Genomic DNA, 21,428 nt, shown 5'->3' with positions numbered 1-21,428 from the left:
ACATTCCAGGTTTGGGGTGCCTAGGTGGCTCAGTCCGTTAAGTGCCAGACTCTTGATCTCAGCTCAGGTCCTGATCTCAGGGTCATGAGTTCAAACCCTGCATTAGGCTCCATGCTGGGCGTAGAGGGCCCCCCCCCGAAAAGATTCCAGGTTTATGGAGTTTTCCTTGATTTCTTTTACCTTCTGTTACTTATTTGTATAATATAAAAATTTTGACCACTGTGTGCTGTCTTTCTGGTAGGTGTTTCACATATGTTATTTCTAATTCTTAAAATGCCCTATAATATTCATAGTGTCATGCACGTTTTATAACTAAGGGAACTGTGGCATGGAGATTTTTATTGACTTTCCTAAGCCCACATCCATGATTCAAACCATATGTCTCTGACTACAAAGTCTACACTCTTTTTCATCATGTGAACCTCTCCATGTGTTTTGTATTTGTTTTATCTTAAGATATTCCAGGGGTGTCTGGGTGGCTCAGTTGGTTAAGTGTCCGACTCTTGATTTCAGCTCAGGTCATCATCTTAGGGTCCTGAGATCAAGCCCAGAGTTGGGCTCTGTGCTCAGCGGGGAGTTTGCTTGGGGTTCTCTCTCTCTCCCTCTGTCCTTCTCCCTCTCAAAAAAAAAAAAATTCCATAGTGCTTTAGGAATTATTCATATCAGGAGAGTTCAACTTCAGTTGGTTGACTTTGGTGGTATTTGCCTTTAAAGTGTACTACTGGCATGTAGCATTTTGCTTGAGAAAAAGATGTGGCGTGCCTGGGTGGCTCATTCGGCTTGGGGGTCTGACTTGTTTTCACCTTCAGTGGTGATTTTGGGGTCCTGAGATTGAGCCCTGCATGGGATTCTTCCTCTCCTTCTGCCCCTCTTCTGTGCTCTCTCTCAAAAAAAAAAAAAGTATGTGCATATATTTTGGGAATTTCAGCTTTCATATATGTATTTTTGAAATAGATAAATGACTGCTTTGCTATTACTAGAAAAATATAATAACTGATCTCTGGGCTTCATTTCTATGATCTGAAAATGAGTGGTGGACTAGATGTTAATGCCCCTTTCACATTTAATATTCCATTCAAATTTCCAAAGAACTGAATGAAAAGATAGATGGCATATGGACAGCTCCAGGCAATGGTGATAGTATCATTAATGGAGAAAAAGAATAGGCGGCAATGGGCCAAGGAAAATAGGAGAATTAAAACAAGGGATTGTAATTTACATAGAAATTTCCCCTGTAATAAGTAAAGAGAATATATTTCTAAATAAAAACACAGAAACTTTGGGAATTAGCCGGATGAGTAGTTTTAACTGATGCCTCTTTCCTCCCTACCTGTTACCCCCATTCTTCTGTCCTTTCTTGTGATAGTGTATATGCGTTTGAGAAAAAAGCATCTAGAGCTGTGTTATATGAAAATAACCAGGTCACCAATAGCACACTTGAAATAAAGCTTTCGTATTGCTCATAAAGTGAGAATTCAGTAATTAAAATGTGAACCCATTATTGTAGATCTTTAGAGATTTATTGATAAAGCAAAGAAGGGCATGTTTTGCATAAAAGATGAAATGCATTTTAGTGACAAAACTTTTATATAACCTTTCTTAAGGTATTAGAGATGCTTATTTTTTATTTTATTTTTTTAATATTTATTTATTTGACACAGAAAGAGAGAGAACAAGCAGGAGGAGCAACAGAGGGAGAGGGAGAAGCAGGCTCCCTATCTGAGCCGGGAGCCCAATGTGGGGCTTGATCCCAGGACTCTGAGATCATGACCTGAGCCAAAGGCAGACGCTTAACTGACTGAGCCACCCAGGCGCCCCTAGAGGTGCTTATTTTGACATATAGATAGGTGATGTTTTGGCTAGTTGGAAAATTGTTAACCAGCTAGAAAATTGTCATTCTTTTCCTTATTAACTTCTGGAGACTTTGATCAGTGAATTTTGATTCTGGAACTAAATCATCCTAGGCCGGGAGCAAGGAAGTGTTCTTTAGTCAGATAAGTTTGGGTTTTTCAATTTACTATATCCCTCAGATAGAGATTTATAAATACACTTTACTGTTTTAAAAATTGAGGAGTAGGGCGCCTGAGTGGCTCAGTTGTTAAGCGTCTGCCTTCGGCTCAGGTCATGATCCCAGGGTCCTGGGATCAAGCCCCGCATTGGGCTCCCTGCTCCGTGGGAAAGCCTGCTTCTCCCACTCCCACTCCCCTGCTTGTGTTCCCTCTCTTGCTGTGTCTCTCTCTGTCAAATAAATAAATAAAATATTAAAAAAAAAATGAAGAGTAAAAGTAAAGAAACTGGTTTAACTTTGTTCAGCAGTATACTACCCAGTTTATTGGCTAGGGAACCCTTTTTCCTTTTTTTTTTTTTTTTTTAAGATTTTATTTATTTATTTGACAGAGAAATAGCGAGAGCAGGAACACAAGCAGGGGGAGTGGGAGAGGGAGAAGCAGGCTTCCCGCCGAGCAGAGAGCCCGATGTGGGACTCGATCCCAGGACCCTGGGATCATGACCTGAGCTGAAGGCAGACGCTTTAACGACTGAGCCACCCAGGCGCCCAGGGAACCCTTTTTCCACATAATGCTTAGCAGTACATCTTTTACTGATTTAGGTGAACTTTTATCTGTTTTATAAAGCTTCTCACAATATCCATGACTATTTCAACCCTCAGGTGATAGGCCCTGATTACTTCCCGAAGCACCTCTTCTGTTGTTTGTTACTGATAATTATTAGAAAAAATTATTTTATATTTAGGTAAGTGCTGTTTTTCTGTAATATCTATCCCTTTGTTTTGCTTCCTAAAATTATGTAAAATAAATACTCTCATCTTAGTATCTTGAGATGCCTTGGCTAGCATAGTGATTAAAAGCTCAGGCTTTGGAATCAGACTGCCTGGGTTCAAATTTTAGTTCTGCTTTTACTGTGTGATCTTGGGTGAGTTAGTTAACTTCTCTGTGCCCTGATTTTCTCATCTGTGAGATGGGAATAGCAGTAATACCTTAGTTAAATGAAATGATTCATAAAAGAGCTAATTATGTAATATGTTGGTTTGGTCCCTTGGGAAGCAGATATTGAGATGCAGTTAATGCAAGAGATTTTATGGGGAGTAGATAATGCAGTGAAAGGAAAGGGAGTCCAAGCTGAACTGACCTACAAAAGCCTCAATCTGTGATACAGATTAAAACAACAACAACCACAACAAAACTCAGCCAATCCAACAGGGAGCTCCAGAGCAAAAATCACCTGTTAGAGGAGTTCTGCAGTGGGGAGAAATGGCCAGGTTCTAGTATACCCACCATGTTTAGTCACTGGCTAGGAGCTGCCCCAGAAGAGTCTGGCCTCAACTGGAAAACCAAGATGAGCAGCTGAAGGCTGTTAGCTGTCTCCTTGCACCTAAATGCAAATTCTTCTTTTATTTTTTTTATTTTTATAAATGCAGGGCTTGAACTCATGACCCTGAGATCAAGACCTGAGCTGAGATCAAGCGTTGGATGCTTAACCAACTGAGCTACCCAGATGCCCCTCTTCTTTTTTTTTTTAATGCAGATTCTTTCTTGAAGGGAGAGCCAAGTAATTGCCACAGTCCATTTCTCATGTTGCTGGATCTAGGTCTCCAAACATTTTCTGAAAACTGTTCTTGCAGGGTTCCATGGACTTCTCTCTCTCTCTCATTTTAATATTTTATTTTTAAAGTAATCTCTATACCCACGTGGGGCTCGAACTCATAGCTCTGAGATCAAGAGTCTCATGCCCCACGCAATGAGCCATCCAGGAGCCCTGGACTTCCCTTCTTGATGGGAAACTTCAAAGAAGTGGGTTAGTGAGACAGGCTTCAGCCCCCATCTGTGTAGCTGGTCTCAGGGCTACAGTGGTTCTCACTGTCTCCTTCACTATTCAGTCTAAATTCTCCTAGCCATTAGCTATCATTTCTGTTGGTCTGGGTGGTTTACCTAGTAATACCCACCCCTCATTTTTGAGGTATCTGAGAACCATACTCTTCTCAGGCTGGAGTGGTTGCATTTGTCCACTCACAGTCACAATTGGGCAAGGAAGTATCAAATAGTATCCAGATGGATCATCTGAGTTCCACATATATTTTGTTGCTCCTATTATGTAACAGCAGACCTACTTCCTTCTGAGGATGAGGGTTAATTTACCCTGCCATGATGGTGATTCCTCTTCTTGCCTCTTGGTCCAGGGACAGAGTCCCAAATGCACTGGCTACAGCTATAACTTATAGCTCAGTATGATCCTTGACATGTCTCCTGGCAAAAGCATGCCCAGGATCTTTAACTCTGGAGCCCAGCATTGTACATATGGAAAGCACCAAGTCCTCCAGTGGATCATTGGGAATGATGGTAAGTGGAGGCCATTTCTGCTTCTGCCTTGGTTCTCAGACCTGTGTGTTTGTCCTACTGGGAACATAGCTCTGAATCAGTACATATACAGTATCCTAGAGGATAGCACACCATTCCTGTCTCTGATCTGGTATATCAGCTGTGTCTTCAGTAAGCCATTTCAATACTCTATTAAGGCTGGATGCTTTTGTATGCTGCTGTTATGTGATAAGACCACTGGAACCCATGGTTATGGGCCCACTGCCACAATTCCTTCATTTGTGAAGTGGTTCCCTTGGTTGGATGCTATGTTATATGGGATTCTATGTGGATCAGGTACTCTGTAAGGCCTTTGCTAGTGGTATGGCTGGGGCTCTGTGGACAGGAAAGGAAAACCCATACCTGGAATAAGTATTTATTGAATACCTGTGGTGATCAACTGCTGGCCTTTTCAAGATGGATGGAATATGATGTTGTAACTGGTTGGTCAGCTTGAGGCATAGTGCTATGCTGGGGGCTCAGTGTTGGGTCTCTGTTACTCGCAGATTGGATGTTCAGAGGGGGTGGTAGCCTGATTGGGGCTTGCTAAGTGGGAGTCCATGCCTCCTTCTTTGCTTCTATTTTGGTTTCTGCCACACTGGCTACTTTATTCATGTCCCCATCATGCCAGTTCTGGGGTGGCTCATGTCAACTCTCTGAGTCATTTTGTTCACTTGGTAATTCAATGTCTCTTCTACATTGGATGCTTCTTGGGGGGCATTAACATATGAAAAGAATTTTCACGCTTTATGCACTATTACACATTCCCATATGTTTATTCGTTTGCCTGCACTCATGCCTTCTTATAATAATTGTATAGTTTTTTTCCTTAAAGGCCCCTGACCAGTTAGCTAGTCCATTTGCAATTGCCCATGAGTCTGTATATATTCTCATCTCTGGCCACTTTTTTTTTTTACACAAAGTTCATGACCAGATGCATCATTTGAAGCTCTATCCTTAGGAAGATTTTCCCTTTCCACTGTCAAGGTCAGCCCTAAGTGTGGCTGTAATGAAGTTGTTTCTTTTTTCAGCTTGCATTCACATACTGAGTCATTTATAAGCCATTTATAAGCCAGGCTTTGGCTTTTATCTCTTCCTCAAGGTGGTCATATAGGATCCCCCAAACAGCTATAGATGTGAACTGAGGAATGGGTGCTGGAACAATTGTGGTAGGCGTTAGGGAACTCTTGGTTGCCTACTTATGCAGCTTACTTGGGCCCTTTCATTCTGCTTGGGTTTGATTTTTTTTTTTTTGAGATTTATTATTTTTTTTAAGAGAGGGCACGAGCACACGAGCAGAGGGAAGGGCAGAGGGAGAGGGAGAAAGAACCCCAAGCAGACTCCCTGCCGAGTGCAGAACCCCATGAAGGGCTAGATCTCATGACCCCAAGATCATGACCTGAGTCAAAACCAAGAGTCGGATGCTCAACCTACTGTACCACCCAGGTGCCCCACTTGGGTTTGATTTTCGATGTACCATTTCCATCTCATAATGGATTGTTTCTGAGCTCACTTGACTTTGTAACTTGGAGATTCCTGTTGAACCCAGCTCATTATGAGCAGTTGTGGACATGGAGTGCCCAACGGTCAAGCAATTTCTTTTCAGAGCCCAGTAGCACACCAGGAGCTTTTTTGTAATAGCATGATTGTCTTGCAGATCTCCAGGTGCCTGTGATTCTCCCACTAAGGCTTGCTATAAACTCTCTATCTTTTCCCAACATTTAGATCTCCAACGGGTTAGGGACTGCTTGCACTACAACCTGGACTTGCTGTAGAGTTGTTTCCCCTACTCAAAGCTGGCAGTGAGCCTTTCATATCACTCAGTACATGGGTTACAGCAATATTCCTATGTTTAGAATGTGTTGCCTCTAACATCTGAAGAAGCCCACCAGATGTTGTGGTTCCATTTTTGTAGTGGGAGATGCAGGATACAGCAGTTTGTCTTTTGCTTTGGAGGGAATGGGTTGGCGTGACTGTGGCCTCCTGAATTCCTAAAACTTCACTGAAATGGCATGTCCTCAGATACTTGTAGAGTTTTTCTCCTGCCCTTTGGAGCACATGTATATCTTACCATGTACTTCAGCATGCTAGCCATCTCTTGTTCATCTTGCACGATCAGCATGATTAAATGGATCAGTGTGCTGTTTTGAATCTAGTTCTCTTCAGACTTTATTATGACAGAGTAAGAGAATTAATATAGCCCTGAAGAAAAACCATGAATGTATACGATTGTTTATTCCATGTGAAAGGAACTGTTTCTGATTGGTATAGAAAAGAACTCATTTGCCAGATCAGTAGCTAAATGCCATACACCTGAGGCTATATATATTTATCAGGTGTAGCGAACATAATACATCTGGTAGGGGCAGCTGTGGTCATGGCTACTACTTGGTTGAGCTTGTGGTAGTCTCTAATCATTCTCCACAATACAGCTGGTTCCTGCAGAGGCAATAAAGAAACATATGAAAGGGACCACTACCCCTGCATCTTTGAGATCCTAAGGGTGGCACTAATCTCTGCCATTCCTCTTACCTTCACCCCCTGTACAGTACTGTTTTTGATTTGCTATTTTGGCCAAGGGGTGGGGAAACATTTAGATATTTGCAGGTTTCACTTGGCTTTTTCCCCTATGATAGTTATTACTCCAGAGCCCAAGGACTCAGGGTAGGGATTAACCCAACTTCTAAGGATGCCAATCTTGTTATATTCACGGCCTGGGAAAATGACTGCTAGGTGGGTCTGTAGACCAGTGGACCCCACTATAAGCTGGAGTTTGCTTAGTTCCTATATTCTTTTTCCTTTAATAGGGCAATAATGATGTTCCAGGTGTCTAGATATCAACATCAACTCAGACTCTGTGACCAATAGTTCTTTAAATGTCTGGGTATTTTCCTTTTCCCACTGTATAGTCACTGGAGTAAATAGCCGTAAATGTAATTGGAGAAGGACTTGGGGGTAATCATTTAAATATATATTTGTATGTATTTAACATATATATATGTTGCAGGGTCTTTGCTCCTGGGGAACCAGCCATCTCTTTAAGCTGGTGGGTCTGGATCTGAAAACTAGATCAGGTCTAGGAATTAGGCAAGGGATAGTAGTTTTTTTAATTAAGGGCACCACCCTTAGCCTTGTGCTTATACATTCTTGCCTTATTTTGATTGTATATATTAAGCAGCACTGTTGACTGCCTGTTTTGCTCTAATGACACCGTGTTCTGTTAACTATCTCCACAGCACCCTGTGGGTCAAGGTTTATTGGCTATTTCCCATCTTGCCAGTTATGATAACTGTGGTCCACTGGTTTCTGGTTTTAAGTGCCATCACCTGGTTTCTGTTGCTTCAGCGCATCATTATCCCTATTGCTATCAATGAGCCAAACTCCGACAGCCTGTATTTTTTTATTTTTATTTTTTATTAACATATAATGTATTATTTGTTTCAGGGGTACAGGTCTGTGATTCATCAGTCTTACACAATTCACAGCGCTCACCATAGTACATACCCTCTCCAATGTACATCACTCAGCCATCCCATCCCTCCCACCCCCTTCCACTCCAGCAACCCTCAGTTTGTTTCCTGAGATTAAGAGTCTCTCATGGTTTGTCTCCCTCTCTGGTTTTGTCTTGTTTCATTTTTCCCTCCTTTCCCCTATGATCCTCTGCCTTGTTTCTCCAATTCCACATATCAGTGAGATCATATGATAATTGTCTTTCTCTGATTGACTTATTTCGCTTAGCATAATACCCTCTAGTTCATCCACGTTGTTGCAAATGGCAAGATTTCATTTTTTTGATGACTGCATAATATTCCATTGTGTGTGCGTGTGTGTGTGTGTGTGTGTATACACACACACACCACATCTTCTTTATCCATTCATCTGTTGATGGACATCTCAGCTCTTTCCATAGTTTGGCTGTTGTGGACATTGCTGCTGTAAACATTGGGGTCCACATGCCCCTTCAGATCACTACATTTGTATCTTTGGGGTAAATACCCAGTAGTGCAATTGCTGGGTCATAGGCTAGCTCTATTTTCAACTTTTTTAGGAACCTCCATACTGTTTTCCAGAGTGACAACCTGTATTTTAGAAGAGAGTGACCACTTCTTAGTGATGCTGGTGTCCCTCTCACCAGTATATTCCTGATGGCCTTGGTGAATGGTGTGTCTTATGCACCCTTTTATGGTACATAATCCTCTGGTGGGTCTTCTGACCTCACAAAATATGTTCACTCTAGCATACCCACTTTCCTGAGCCCTTTACTCCCATGTTCTACCCTCTGCTGTGTCAATTCAGGTGTTTCACCTTTTTTTTTTTTTTTTTTTTTGAGTAGGCTCCATGCCCAGCATGGAGCTCAACGCTGGGCTTGAACTCATGACCCTGAGATCAAGACCTGAGCTGAGACTGAGTCAGATGCTTAACCAGCTGAGCCACCTAGGCACTCCAATTCAGGCATTTCAGTTTCATTCAGTGTGGGCCATTTTTTTTCAGGTTTCTAGGAGTCACTGTAGCAGCAAGTTTATACCAGACCCTGGGTTCTTGACACAGTGGGGAACTCCATATTCTGAAATGGTGTCCTCACCCCCAATCAAGCTTTACCTTATAAGTCTAATATTCTGACCTCCTTGACTAAGTTCCCTCAAAATCTAGCACTGTGAGTATTCCCCCTGATTCTGCTGGTATATGTTGGTGAATATTTGCAGCAGCTTTGGGCTGTTATCTTTTTTCTTCCTTATTAGGCCCAAGATATCCTTGGCAGGATTTACATTAGTTATTATCATGGCAACCAGGAGTGTAGGTGGGGTGTCCCTCCTGAGGGGAGCCTTTTATTGCTTGTAGGTGAGAGGCCTCTGAAGTGTGTTCCTATACAGTGGGAAGTGCCAGTGTCATCCCTGCAGACTCTCAGGGTTTAGAGCAGTCTGGAGAATCAAAATCTTTGGGGGCAACCATTTTAGATGTCCCTCTCCCATCTATCATGCTTCCATGTCTTCCAATCCAGGACCAGACCTTGACATAACAAACCTGTCCTGGCTGAGCATTCAGTCATTTTTGAAGCATTGCAGTCTCTAACCATCCTGAGTTTGATCTTCATCTTTTGGTGCTCTCCCACTGTAAGCCATAAGGACCTCTTTTGAGCTGCCAGAGAACCCTCTGGCTTTGACACTTAGCTTCTTTCTTTCTTTTTTTAATATTTTATTTATTTATTTGACAGCACAAGCAGGGGGAGCAGCAGAGGGAGTGGGAGAAGCAGGCTCCCTGATGAGCAGGGAGACTGATGCAGGGCTCGATCCCAGAACCCTGGGATCATGACCCTAGCCGAAGGCAGACACTCAATGGACTGAGCCACTCGGCGCCCCCGACACTTAGTTTCTAAGTATTTAATTAGCTGCTCTCTCTAAGGAGTTAGTGCAGCATAACAGCTAGCCACTTCCATTGTGCTTACATGCATTGTTCCCCTCACACATTTCAAACATCAGAATCATTATACCAGTCACATGTTCCTCTTTGGGAATATTCTCCCAAGAAAGTTTAGCACTTTTCTTAAGAAAGTTTTAGCATTTGGGCCACTAGCTTGTGCAAGGGACTGTCCATATTTCACATAGTACACGGGATGAAATCCTCATTGCAGTGGGATGGGAAGTGATCTAGTTTCCAAACCCAGTTTATACTTTTTGCTTTCTCAGTCCATTTCTGGTACCAACTGTGCCAATTTGAGTTCTCCTGGAAGCAGATGCTGGGACAGAGTTAGGAATACAAGAGGTATATGGGGGAGGAGGAAAACTCCTATGAAAGTAAAGGGGGAGGGAACAGAATTGGCAGGGAGGGCCTCACTGTGATTCAGATCTGACAGAGTCTCAGACCCAGTGAAGACTCTAGAGCAAAAATTCTTCATTAGAGAGTCCTGCATTTGACAGAAATGGTTGTGATATGACCAGTTGTTGGCTGGGGCTGGCTGCCCTGGAAGAGAGTGGTCTCAGCTTCTAGGGATCTTGAAGAGACTGCAGCTGGAGGCTGTCAGCTTACTGCATGCCTAGCAGCTGAATAGCATGTTCTTTCTTGAAGGGAGATACAAGCGACATACTTCCATGACTGCCACACATAAGTGTAAAGGAATTGTTAGGTATTATTGTTATAATTATCTTCTGATTAAATTTATCTTAGTTGCTTTTATCCTTTATAAGTAAAAACTTCTAGACGTTCTTAGTTATTTTCTCTTGGATGTTTTTGGGGAAGTTTGGGTGTATTCTTGTTATTAGTTATTGTTCTTATTTTCTCTTGGATGTTTCTAGGGGAAGAGAGTTCCCCTAGATATTTTTAGAGTTGTTCCCTGACATTCAGGTTTTGACATAAATGTCACCTTGTCATTGGGACTTTCTCTGGCTGTTCTGTCTAAAATTATAACTCCCAATCTTTCCTTTCCTTTTTTTATTTTTCTCTTTGGCATATATCTGTTATGTCACATATTTTACATACTTGTGTTGTTGTTGTTTTTTTTTAAAGATTTTTTATTTATTTATTTGAGAGAGAGAGAATGAGAGAGAGAGCACATGAGAGGGGGGAGGGTCAGAGGGACAAGCAGACTCCCTGCAGAGCAGGGAGCCCGATGCGGGACTCGATCCAGGGACTCCGGGATCATGACCTGAGCCGAAGGCAGTCGCTTAACCAACTGAGCCACCCAGGTGCCCACTTATGTTGTTTATTATCCATTTCTACCCATTAGAATGTAAGCTCCAAGAAAGCTAGGATTTTGCCTTTGTGCTTGCTGCTTTATTCTCAGTGTTTAGATTTGTGCTGAGAGCACAACAGTTGCTCAAATATTGGCGAAATGAATATTTATATCATATAAATGAATATTTATATAATATATCATATAAATGAATATATCATATAAACACAAATTGTGTAGAGATTTTTATTGTAATCTTGTTTGTTATTAGATTTGACCCAGAAGCTTGCACTTATGAAGTCTTTCATCCTAGCTCCCTGTTCTCTTGTTCTTAATATGATCTTGGCCTTATAGTAAGCTCAAATATATATTCATTGAATGGATTTGATGGATTTGTTAATCAGGAAAGCTCAATTTTTTTTCTGCAGAAACATATTTTTGTTTTATGATGCAACAGTTGTATACATTGAAACAGCCTAGGATTAGTTTTGATTTTTAGAGATTAAAACAAAATTCTTTTCCTCTTTTCTAATTCTTCCAAATCCTACCTCTCAATACTCATTTCAAAGCTTTTCCATGTCGTCTCAGATTATTCTAAGCTGTAGTGATTTTTTGTTTCCTCTGAGTTTTTATAACTTATATTTGTACATCTGTTCCATTTAAAGATTGTGTAATTTTTTCTGAATTCTGACTTTATATTGTTACCTAACTTTTCATGAGTATGTCTTCCTAGTCCTCTACTACATATCAATAAGCTTTTTGAGAAAGGAAAATTATATTTCTTAGTGGTGCCCAGTGAAGTATTTAATTCATTCATTTGTTCATTTAACAACAGTTACATTGACATGTTTACTCTCACAAGACTGTGTCTAAGTGCTGGAGATAGAAGGAGGAATAAGAGGGGCACCTGGATGTCTCAGTCAGTTAAGCGTCCGATTCTTGATTTCAGTTCAGGTCATGATCTCAGGGTCCTGGGATTGAGCCCCTCTTCTGGCTCCACACTCAGCGCGGAGTTGGTTTGTCTCTCTTCCTCTGCTCCTCCCTCCGCTCTCACTCTCTCTCTCAAATAAATAAATCTTAAGGAAAAAAAAAAGAGGAATAAGACGTCCTTGTCATCTGGGAATTAAAGGGCTGTTGGGAAAGCAGATATGTGAATAAGTAAATGCACCAGATTCACTGAGGATGGTAAGTTCTATCAAGAGTTTACTGAAGGGCGCCTGGGTGGCTCAGTTGGTTAAGCGACTGCCTTCGGCTCAGGTCATGATCCTGGAGTCCCGGGATCGAGTCCCGCATCGGGCTCCCTGCTCGGCGGGGAGTCTGCTTCTCCCTCTGACCCTCCTCCCTCTCATGCTCTCTGTATCTCATTCTCTCTCTCTCAAATAAATAAATAAAATCTTAAAAAAAAAAAAAAAGAGTTTACTGAAGAGTGTTCAGTATTGATAATTAGCAGGAGTTTTCTGTGAAGATAAAAAAGAGAGGGACATCTTAAAGGAAAGCCTGGGTATACAAATGTGTGGAAGTATGTGGAACAACATATCATATCTGGGGGACTGCAAATAGTGTGGCATGGTAGTTTTGTAGGTTGAAAAGGTTGAGGGGCAGAAGTTGGGGTGGAAGACCAAGGCACGAGGCTAGAAGAAGAAAAGCTTCATTATACTATTTAAAGGAGTTAGAATTTTTATTTTTCTTAAGTAGGGCATGAGGAACCAATGAAGAGTTTAAAATAGTAGACCAATTTGTCATATTTGAGCTTTTAGAAAATTATTTTGGTGTCAGTGTAGCAGATGGATTGGAGGAGGGCCAGAATAGAGGCAGGTATACCATTTGGGAAACTATTGAATAAATCTAAGCCAGAGATCAGAGTATGAATTAGGGTAATAGTATCTGAGATAAAGAAGAAAGACTGGTGTGAGAGGTAATTAAGAGTTAGAATTGTTGAGGGATGTCTGGGTAGCTCAGTCAATCGAGCCTCCGACTCTTGATTTTGGTTCAGGTCATGCATGATCTCAGGGTTGTGGAATTGAGCCCTGCCTCGGGCTTCCCGCTCAGTTCAAAGTCTGCTTGTCCCTCTCCCTCTGCTCCCCCCACCCTCTCAAATAAATAAATAAATAAATAAATAAATAAATAAATAAAATCTTAAAAAAAAAAAAAGACTTGTTGAGATTGATTGGATGTAGTTGATGAAGAGAATGGTTCCTAGATGTCTGGCCTTGGATTATTGAATGTATGGTGAAACCTTTACTTAGGGAATACAGGAAATATAATAGGCTTTAGGGAGAAGTAGTTAAAGTCATGAGAGTGGATGAGACCATCCAGTAAAAACAAGTAGAATAAAGACAGAAGAGGTCTGAGAACGTGACTGGATAAAAATCATATTTAAGAAATACACAGGGGGAAAGCCTACAGAAGAAGACAGAAAAAGAAAAGACCGAGGAGGAAAATCAGAAAGTACCAAGTTTTGGGGGTTTTTTTCTTATAAAGATTTTTATTTATTTATTTGACAGAGAGGTACAGTGAGAGAGGGAACACAAGCAGGGGGAGTGGGAGAGGGAGAAGCAGGCCTCCTGCCAAGCAGGGAGCCTGATGCGGGACTCGATCCCAGGACCCTGGGATCATGACCCGAGCTGAAGGCAGTCGCTCAACCAACTGAGCCACCCAGGCGCCCTTGGGTTTTTTTTTCTTAAGTACTTATTTAAGTAATCTCTACACCCCACGTGGGCCTCAGACTCAAAACCCAGAGATCAAGAGTCACATGCTCTTCTGACTGAGCCAGCCAGGGGCCCCAAAAGTATCAAGTTTTAAAGAAGAGAGGGAGAAGAGTTTTTAAAAGGCGTGGTCACCTGTGCTGTTCCAGTGGATGGACTAAGATGAGGATTTGAATTGTCCATTGGGCTTGGCAATTAGAAAGTCACTGATGAAGTTGATGAGTTTCAGTGGATTGAAAATGAGAGTTGGATCTGTAATTTTTAAAAAAACATTTATTTTAGAGAGCACGTGCATGCGAGCGTGAGCAGGGGGAGAGGGGGAGGGAGAGAGAGAATCCTCAAGCAGATTCCCCTCTGAACACGGAGCCTGATAGGAGGCTTGATCCCAGGATCTTGGGATCATGACCTGAGCTGAAATCAAAAGTCAGCAGCCCAACTGACAGAGCCACCCAGGTGCCTATGGATCTGTAAATTATTTTTTTTAAAAGAAGTTGGCTGTGAAGAGAAGACAAAAAGTAGTAACTAAAGGGGAATGTAGAGTTGAAGAAGGGTTAATGTTTGTGATTAAAAGATATCTCATACTGAAATGATATCTGAAGATATTTATAGACCATGAGAGGAAGAAGTTGAGAAGACAGAGGATATAGGCACTCAGTGTATATTGGCATGTAGACTGATTGCAAAATTAATTAGTGTATTGGGAGATAACTTAATCTCAAGTTGACTGGGCTAATTATAAATGTTTGGGATGTATTTTTATTGTAATTTTTTTTTAAAAGATTTATTTATTTATTTATTTATTCGACAGAGAGAGAGCACAAGTAGGCAGAGTGGCAGGCAGAGGGGGAAGGAGAAGCAGGCTCTCCACTGAGCAGGGAGCCGGATGTAGGGCTCGATCCCAGGACCCCAGGATCATGACCTGAGCCGAAGGCATACGCTCAACAGACTGAGCCACCCAGGCGCCCCTATTGTAATTTATTAAAACAGCAACACTGCCTGAGATGGTGGGCAACGTGGTGGATGAGTGCAATGTCAAGACCCTCAACTAGGTGGAAATCAAGCCCAAGATGACTGACCACTATCTGGTGAGTTCTCCATCACCTGTAAGGCTGTGAAGCATGGCAGGCCTGGCATCAGGGCCACCCACTCCTCTCATTTCATTCCTCTCAAGTAGCCTGTTCAGCCAATAAATGCACAGACTTCTCTTAAAAAAAAAAAAAAGGAAAAGATGGCAACTATCAACAGAACTTTCAAAGTCAATTTTATTTATTTATTTTTTAAGATTTTATTTATTTATTTGACAGAGAGAGACACAGCGATAGAGGGAACATAAGCAGGGGGAGTGGGAGAGGGAGAACAGGCTTCCCGCGGGGAGCCCAATGCAGGGCTCCATCCCAGGACCCTGGAATCATGACCTGAGCTGAAGGCAGACGCTTGATGACTGAGCCACTCAGGCTCCCCTTTAAGATATTCTAATTAATGTGACTTACATGACTCAGTAGCAACAACAAAAAACCAGTCTAGATCAGTCAACATGAGAAGCTTAAAAGTAATGACTTAGGGCGCCTGGGTGGCTCAGTTGGTTAAGCGACTGCCTTTGGCTCAGGTCATGATCCTAGAGTCCTGGGATCGAGTCCCGCATCGGGCTCTCTGCTCGGCAGGGAGTCTGCTTCTCCCTCTGACCCTCTTCCCTCTCGTGCTGTCTCTCATTCTCTCTCTCAAATAAATAAATAAAATCTTAAAAAAAAAAAAAAGTAATGACTTAGTCAGTGGACTCATTTCTTAGATTCCATGTTTACCTCAGATACTCTTGGTTTTTCTTCCTCTCAGTTGAATTATATGTTGCTTCTCTGGGGCACCTGGCTGGCTCAGTCAGAGAGCATGTGGCTCTTGAACTCGGGGTCTTGAGTTCAAGCCCCACTTTGGGCACAGAGATTACATACATACATACATACATACATATATATATTCATACACTAACTTTATTTTTTTTAAGATTTTATTTATTTGACAGAGAGTGAGAGCACACAAGCGGGGGAGCAGCAGAGGGAGAGGGAGAAGCAGGCTCCCTGCTGGGCAGGGAGCCTGATGTGGAGCTCAATCCCAGAACCCTGGGATCATGACCTGAGCCAAAGGCAGTCGCTTAACCGCCTGAGCCACCCAGGCGCCCCACAAACAAACTAACTTAAAAAAAAAAAATGCTGCATCTCTGAGCACCCATCTGTCATGGGTTATATTGTATTGTTCGTCCCTCCCTGCACTGGGCTGAAAGTTTCCTATTTTCAGAGCTCTTAGCACAGCTTTTCAGCATATATGGTAGATGATCAGTAAATATATGCTTGAGTAGATACATGCTTGGATGAATTCATAGACTGTACAAAAAGATAGGCTTTCCTTCTGTTCATGCATAAATTTACCAGTGCCCAATGGAAGGAATTTCCTATACCAGCAGATATAACATTCTTGGTCTGGATAAGTTTCAACCGTCTTTGAATTTATAAGCTTTATTTTTAGTATTTAGGTGTAGTCCCCACTCCCTTACTTTGAAGCATCACAATCATGTATTTTTTGAGTTGTTTACCTTTAGCCTCCAAATTTATTTTACTGGATGTTTTGAAGATACAACTGATGTAAAACAAGGTCTTCCTTACCACTTATGGGTTGTCTTTTATTGTAAGAAGATTGACCAGAAAATATGTTTGAGTTTTTGAAAATTGTGAACATACTTTCAGAATTCCTTTATCGTTAGGTATGTTCCCTCTTCTTTTGTTATTCTTTACAATTTTGTCTTCAGTACAAGCTGTCAGAGCTTTTCCTTTACAAAAATAATTTTTAAAAGGTATTTAGGAATGGAATGGGGCTGCGGATGGGACATCATGGTGTTTTATAAGCTCATATAACTGTCAGGTAATTTGATACAGCTGGCAATTTAAATTAGGTTATTTCATGGTTCTGTTTGTCCTTTTGGTGTTTCTTTAATGACAAGTGTGGAGGTCTCCCTAGCATGGTGTTCTTAGTATTGTTTGCTTAGGGTATGTTGGAGAAAGCATTACTGTGCTCAAATATTATTTGTAGTATTTTAAAAATAACATTGAACAGGTCAATATGACAGTTTTGTGACTTGCTGCTTAGAAAGCTTTAAGGAAAATAAGAGTCAGCCTTTCCTTTTTGTTTTTGTTTTTGTTTTTGTCTTGTACAAAAACAGATTCTTTACTGCCCAGGAAGATTATCACTGATAATGATCCTTTAGATTTGAAGAGCTACTAATGTTCAGTATAAAAGAATTGATATAAAAAGCTTTGCAAATCCAATGACATACTACTTTTTGTTGTTTGGAAGTAGAACCTTTAGGTCTGTTTCCCCAGTATAGCACTATGCACCACCCCCATCCCACCCAGGTTTATGTTCTTTAGACGTGTTTGATATTTTAACCATCTCCTTGACCAGTTTTTTTCATTTGGGGGAGGTAATAATTGTACCTTACAGAGTGCTTTTTCTTTTGATTTTCATAGCCATCAAATTAAGGATTAGGGCGGATATTTTTATTCTCAGTTTAGTGGAGGAAAATAGGTAAAAAGAAATTAAGCAGGGATGCCTATGTGGCTCAGTCAGTTAAGCGTCTGCCTTTGGCTCAGGTCATGATCCCAGGGTTCTTGGATTGAGCCCCGCATCGGGCTTCCTGCCCAATGGGGAGCCTGCTTCTCCCTCTGCCTGCCAATCCTGCTTGTGTGTGTGTGTGTGTGTGTGTGCTCTCCCCACCCCCTCTCTGACAAGTAAATAAATAAAATCTTTTTTTTTTTTTTTTTAAGGATTTTATTTTTCATTTGACAGAGAAAGAGAGAGAGAGACAGTGAAAGAGGGAACACAAGCAGGGGGAGTGGGAGAGGGAGAAGCAGGCTTCCCGCGGAGCAGGGAGCCCGATGCAGGGCTCGATCCCAGGACCCTGGCTGGGATCATGACCTGAGCTGAAGGCAGACGCTTAACGACTGAGCCACCCAGACGCCCCAAATAAATAAAATCTTAAAAAAAAAATTAAGCAACTTTTGTGTGGTCCCACCATGCTAAAAGATGGTAAATTAACATAGAAAGCTAATTCTGACAAAATTATCAATGCTTAATGAAGGTACTTTTTATGAAACTACAAGTTTGGGAAATGTTCAGGAATGTCTGAAATCTGTTGCTTAGCTCTGTTGGGCAATTATAGGGTATTAGTCCCTGATTAACAAACCAAACAAGTAAAAAATGGTATTTATTGAGTTGGAAGTTTTAATAGAGTTTTGCTAAACACTTTAAAATCCTTTGTTAAAAATAACTGCTGAAGAAACTAAGCAATTTTATCGTAGTTGGCATTTGATGAATGTTTTGAAGAATGTGATTTCATTGAAAAATAATAGTTTTGTGGCCCTTAAAGTGAATTTGTTGTGAGAGGTCTGGTTGCTAATTTTTCTGTTTTATAATTAAAGATTCATTATGGTGGTTTTTATAAGGTAGATTGATGGACATGGTCAAGCATGCATGTTAAGTTCAGGCAGATTAGAAATAATAGTTTTTTCTAGTTTTAATTAATTAAAAGTAGCTTTATTGGCATATAATGCACATATTATAAAATTCACCTGCTTAAAATTATAATTCAGTGATGTTTAGTACATTCACAGAGTTATACAATTATCACCACTATCTAATTTTAGAACAATTTCATCATCTCAAATAGAACACCCATTCCCATTAGTAGCCACTCCCTGTTTCCCATCATCATCTTTCCTCAGCCCCTGGCAACCACTGATCTATTTTCTGTCTCTATGAAATTGTCTATTCTGGACATTTCATATAAATGACATCTGGCTCCTTTGACTTAGCAAAATAATTTCAAGGTTCATCCATATTGTAACGTATATCAGTACTTCATTTCTTTTTATTACTGAATAGTAGTCATTGTGTATACCACATTTTATTTATCCATTCATCAGTTAATGGATATTTGGGTTGTTTCCACTTTTTGGTTATTATAAATAATGCTGCTTTGAACATATGTGTACAATTTTTTGTGTAGACATAATCTCTTGGGTATTTACCTAGGAGTGAAACTGCTTGGTCATATGGTATCTCTCTCTATTCACCTTTTTTGAGGAGCTACCAAACTGTTTTGCAAAGAGGCTGCGGCATTTTACCTTCCCATCAGCAATGTGTGAGGATTCCAGTTTTTTCTACATCCTCATCATCACTTGATATTGTTTATCTTTTTGATTCTAATCACCCTAGTGGTTGTGAAGTGATATCTTATCAGGGTGTTGATTTGCATTTCCCTGATTTTAATCATGTTGAGCATCTTTTCATGTGCTTATTGACTGCTTGCATATTTACTTTGGAGAAATGTCTTTTCAATCCTTTGCCCATTTTTAAATTAGGTTATTTGTTTTAATTATTTTAATTCCAGTGTAGTTAACATTTAAAAAATTATTTTATTGATGCTCTATTTATCAAATATGTCTATTGAGATCATGTCATTTTGTTCTTTCACTAATATAGTATATTACGTGGATTAGTCTTCATATGTTAAACCAACCTTGCAGGTATAGAATAAATCTCACTTATTCATGGTATATAATCCTTTTTATATGTTGCTGGATTTGGTTTGCTAGTATTTTGTGGAGTTGTTTTCATGTATGTTCGTAAAGGATATTGGTCTGTAGTTTCTTTAGGATGTCTTTGATTTGGTATCAGTAATATTGGCTTCATAGAATGAATGGGGAAGTATTCTGTTTTTTGTTTGTTTGTTTTTGTGGAAGATTGGCATTAATTTGCTTGAAACCACCTAGATTTGGATAGGAAATTTAAAAATTATTAATTCAATCTCTTTACTTATTTATAGGTCTGTTCATAGTTTCCCTATCTTTTTGAGTCAGTTTTGGTAATTTATTTCTAAGAATTTGTATGTTTCATCTAGCTTGTCTAATTTGGTGTGCAATTGTTCATAATATTATAATTTTTTATTTCTGTAAGGTCATATTTCTGTAAGGTCACCCCTTAGTAATGTACCCACTTACATTTCTGATTTTAGTAATTTGAGTCCTCTTTTCTTGGTCAGTCTAGCTAAAGGTTTGTCAATTTTTGTGATCTTTTCAAAGAACCACCTTTTTTTTTAAAAGATTTTATTTATTTATTTGACAGAGACAGAGACAGCGAGAGCAGGAACACAAGCAGGGGGAGTGGGAGAGGGAGAAGCAGGCTTCCCGCTGAGCCGGGAGCCGGATGTGGGACTCAATCCCAGGACCCTGGGATCATGACCTGAGCCGAAGGCAGTCGCTTAACCAACTGAGCCACCCAGGTGCCCAAAGAACCACCTTTTGGTTTTGTTTATTTTTCTCTAATTTATTTTCATTTTAATCTTCAGTCTTCCTTTCTTTCTCCTTGCTTTGGGTTTAGTTTGCTCCTTTTTTTCCTTTTTGGTTTCTTAATGTGGAAAGTTAGGTTATTATTTAAAATTTTGCTTTTAAAATTTGTTTTGGTATGTTGTGCTTGCTTTTTTTTTTTTTTTAAGATTTTGTTTTAACTAATTTCTGCTCCCAGTGTGGGCTCAAACTTAACAACTCTGAGATCAAGAGTCACATGCTCCACCGACTGAGCCGATCAGGCACCCCAGTTATGCTTGCATTCTTATTTGTTAAAAGTATTTTCTAATTTTTCTTGTGATTTGTTACTTGGTTATTTAGTGTGTTGTCTAATTTGTACATGTTTTTGAATTCAAATTTCCTTTTGTTAGTGATTTCTAATTTCATTCCATTGTATGATTTCAGTCCTTTTAAATGTATTGAAGATTGTTTTATGGCTTAACGTGGTCTCTCCTGATCCATGTGCACCTGAGAAGGATGTGCATCCCGCTGTTGTTGGATGGAGTGTTTTGTAGATATTAGGTCTAGATGAGCTACAGTGTTGTTTACATTTTCTCTTTTCTTGCTAATCTTCTCCTCAGTTGTTTTATTCATTAATGAAAGTGGAGTATTGAAACCTACAATTATTATTGTTGAATTTTCTATTTCTTAATTTCTGTCAGTTTATGCTTTATGTATTTTAGGGCTCTGTTGTTACATACTTTAGGTTTATTTTATTTTTTTAAAATTTTTTTTTTTTTTTAAGATTTTATTTATTTGCGAGAGAGAGAATGAGAGACAGAGAGCATGAGAGGGAGGAGGGTCAGAGGGAGAAGCAGACTCCCTGCCGAGCAGGGAGCCCGATGTGGGACTCGATCCCGGGACTCCAGGATCATGACCTGAGCCGAAGGCAGTCGCTTAACCAACTGAGCCACCCAGGCGCCCTATTTTTTTAAAGATTTTATTTTTTTAACTAATCTCTACACCCAATGTGGGGCTTAAACTTAAAACTCCAAGATCAAGGATCCCATGCTCTACTGACTGAGCCAACCAGGCAGCCCTACATACTTTAGCTTTAACTCTGATGCATAATATGGATTAGATTCTGTGTGTGTGAACACTGTTGATAACTAAATAAAACATTGTGCCTTATATGCTGTGACCAATAAGTGGAATTTGTTTTGATATAGCTTTGATGCTTAAATTATTTTGACTAATAATAAATTGTTACATCTAGATTATATAAAGAAGCACTTGTCTCTGAGAAGATTCAACTTCACTGGGGCAGTCGTTCATTATAAGGTTTTATGTGCTT

General features: G+C 40.3%; 1 protein-coding gene across 2 annotated transcripts in view; it reads left to right on the top strand.

Annotated features, from left to right (window-relative positions):
* Positions 1–21,428, top strand: part of ZFYVE9 (zinc finger FYVE-type containing 9) — a 190,709-nt gene that overhangs the window by 8,819 nt on the left and 160,462 nt on the right. The window lies entirely within an intron of this gene.

This window comes from Mirounga angustirostris, unplaced genomic scaffold (assembly GCF_029215605.1).
Source record: "Mirounga angustirostris isolate CCGP_5_RB_7025 unplaced genomic scaffold, mMirAng1.0.hap1 SCAF_4, whole genome shotgun sequence".
Classification (NCBI taxonomy): Eukaryota; Metazoa; Chordata; class Mammalia; order Carnivora; family Phocidae; genus Mirounga; species Mirounga angustirostris.
The sequence above is the reverse complement of the archived record's forward strand: the minus strand, read 5'-3'. Positions and strand labels throughout refer to the sequence as shown.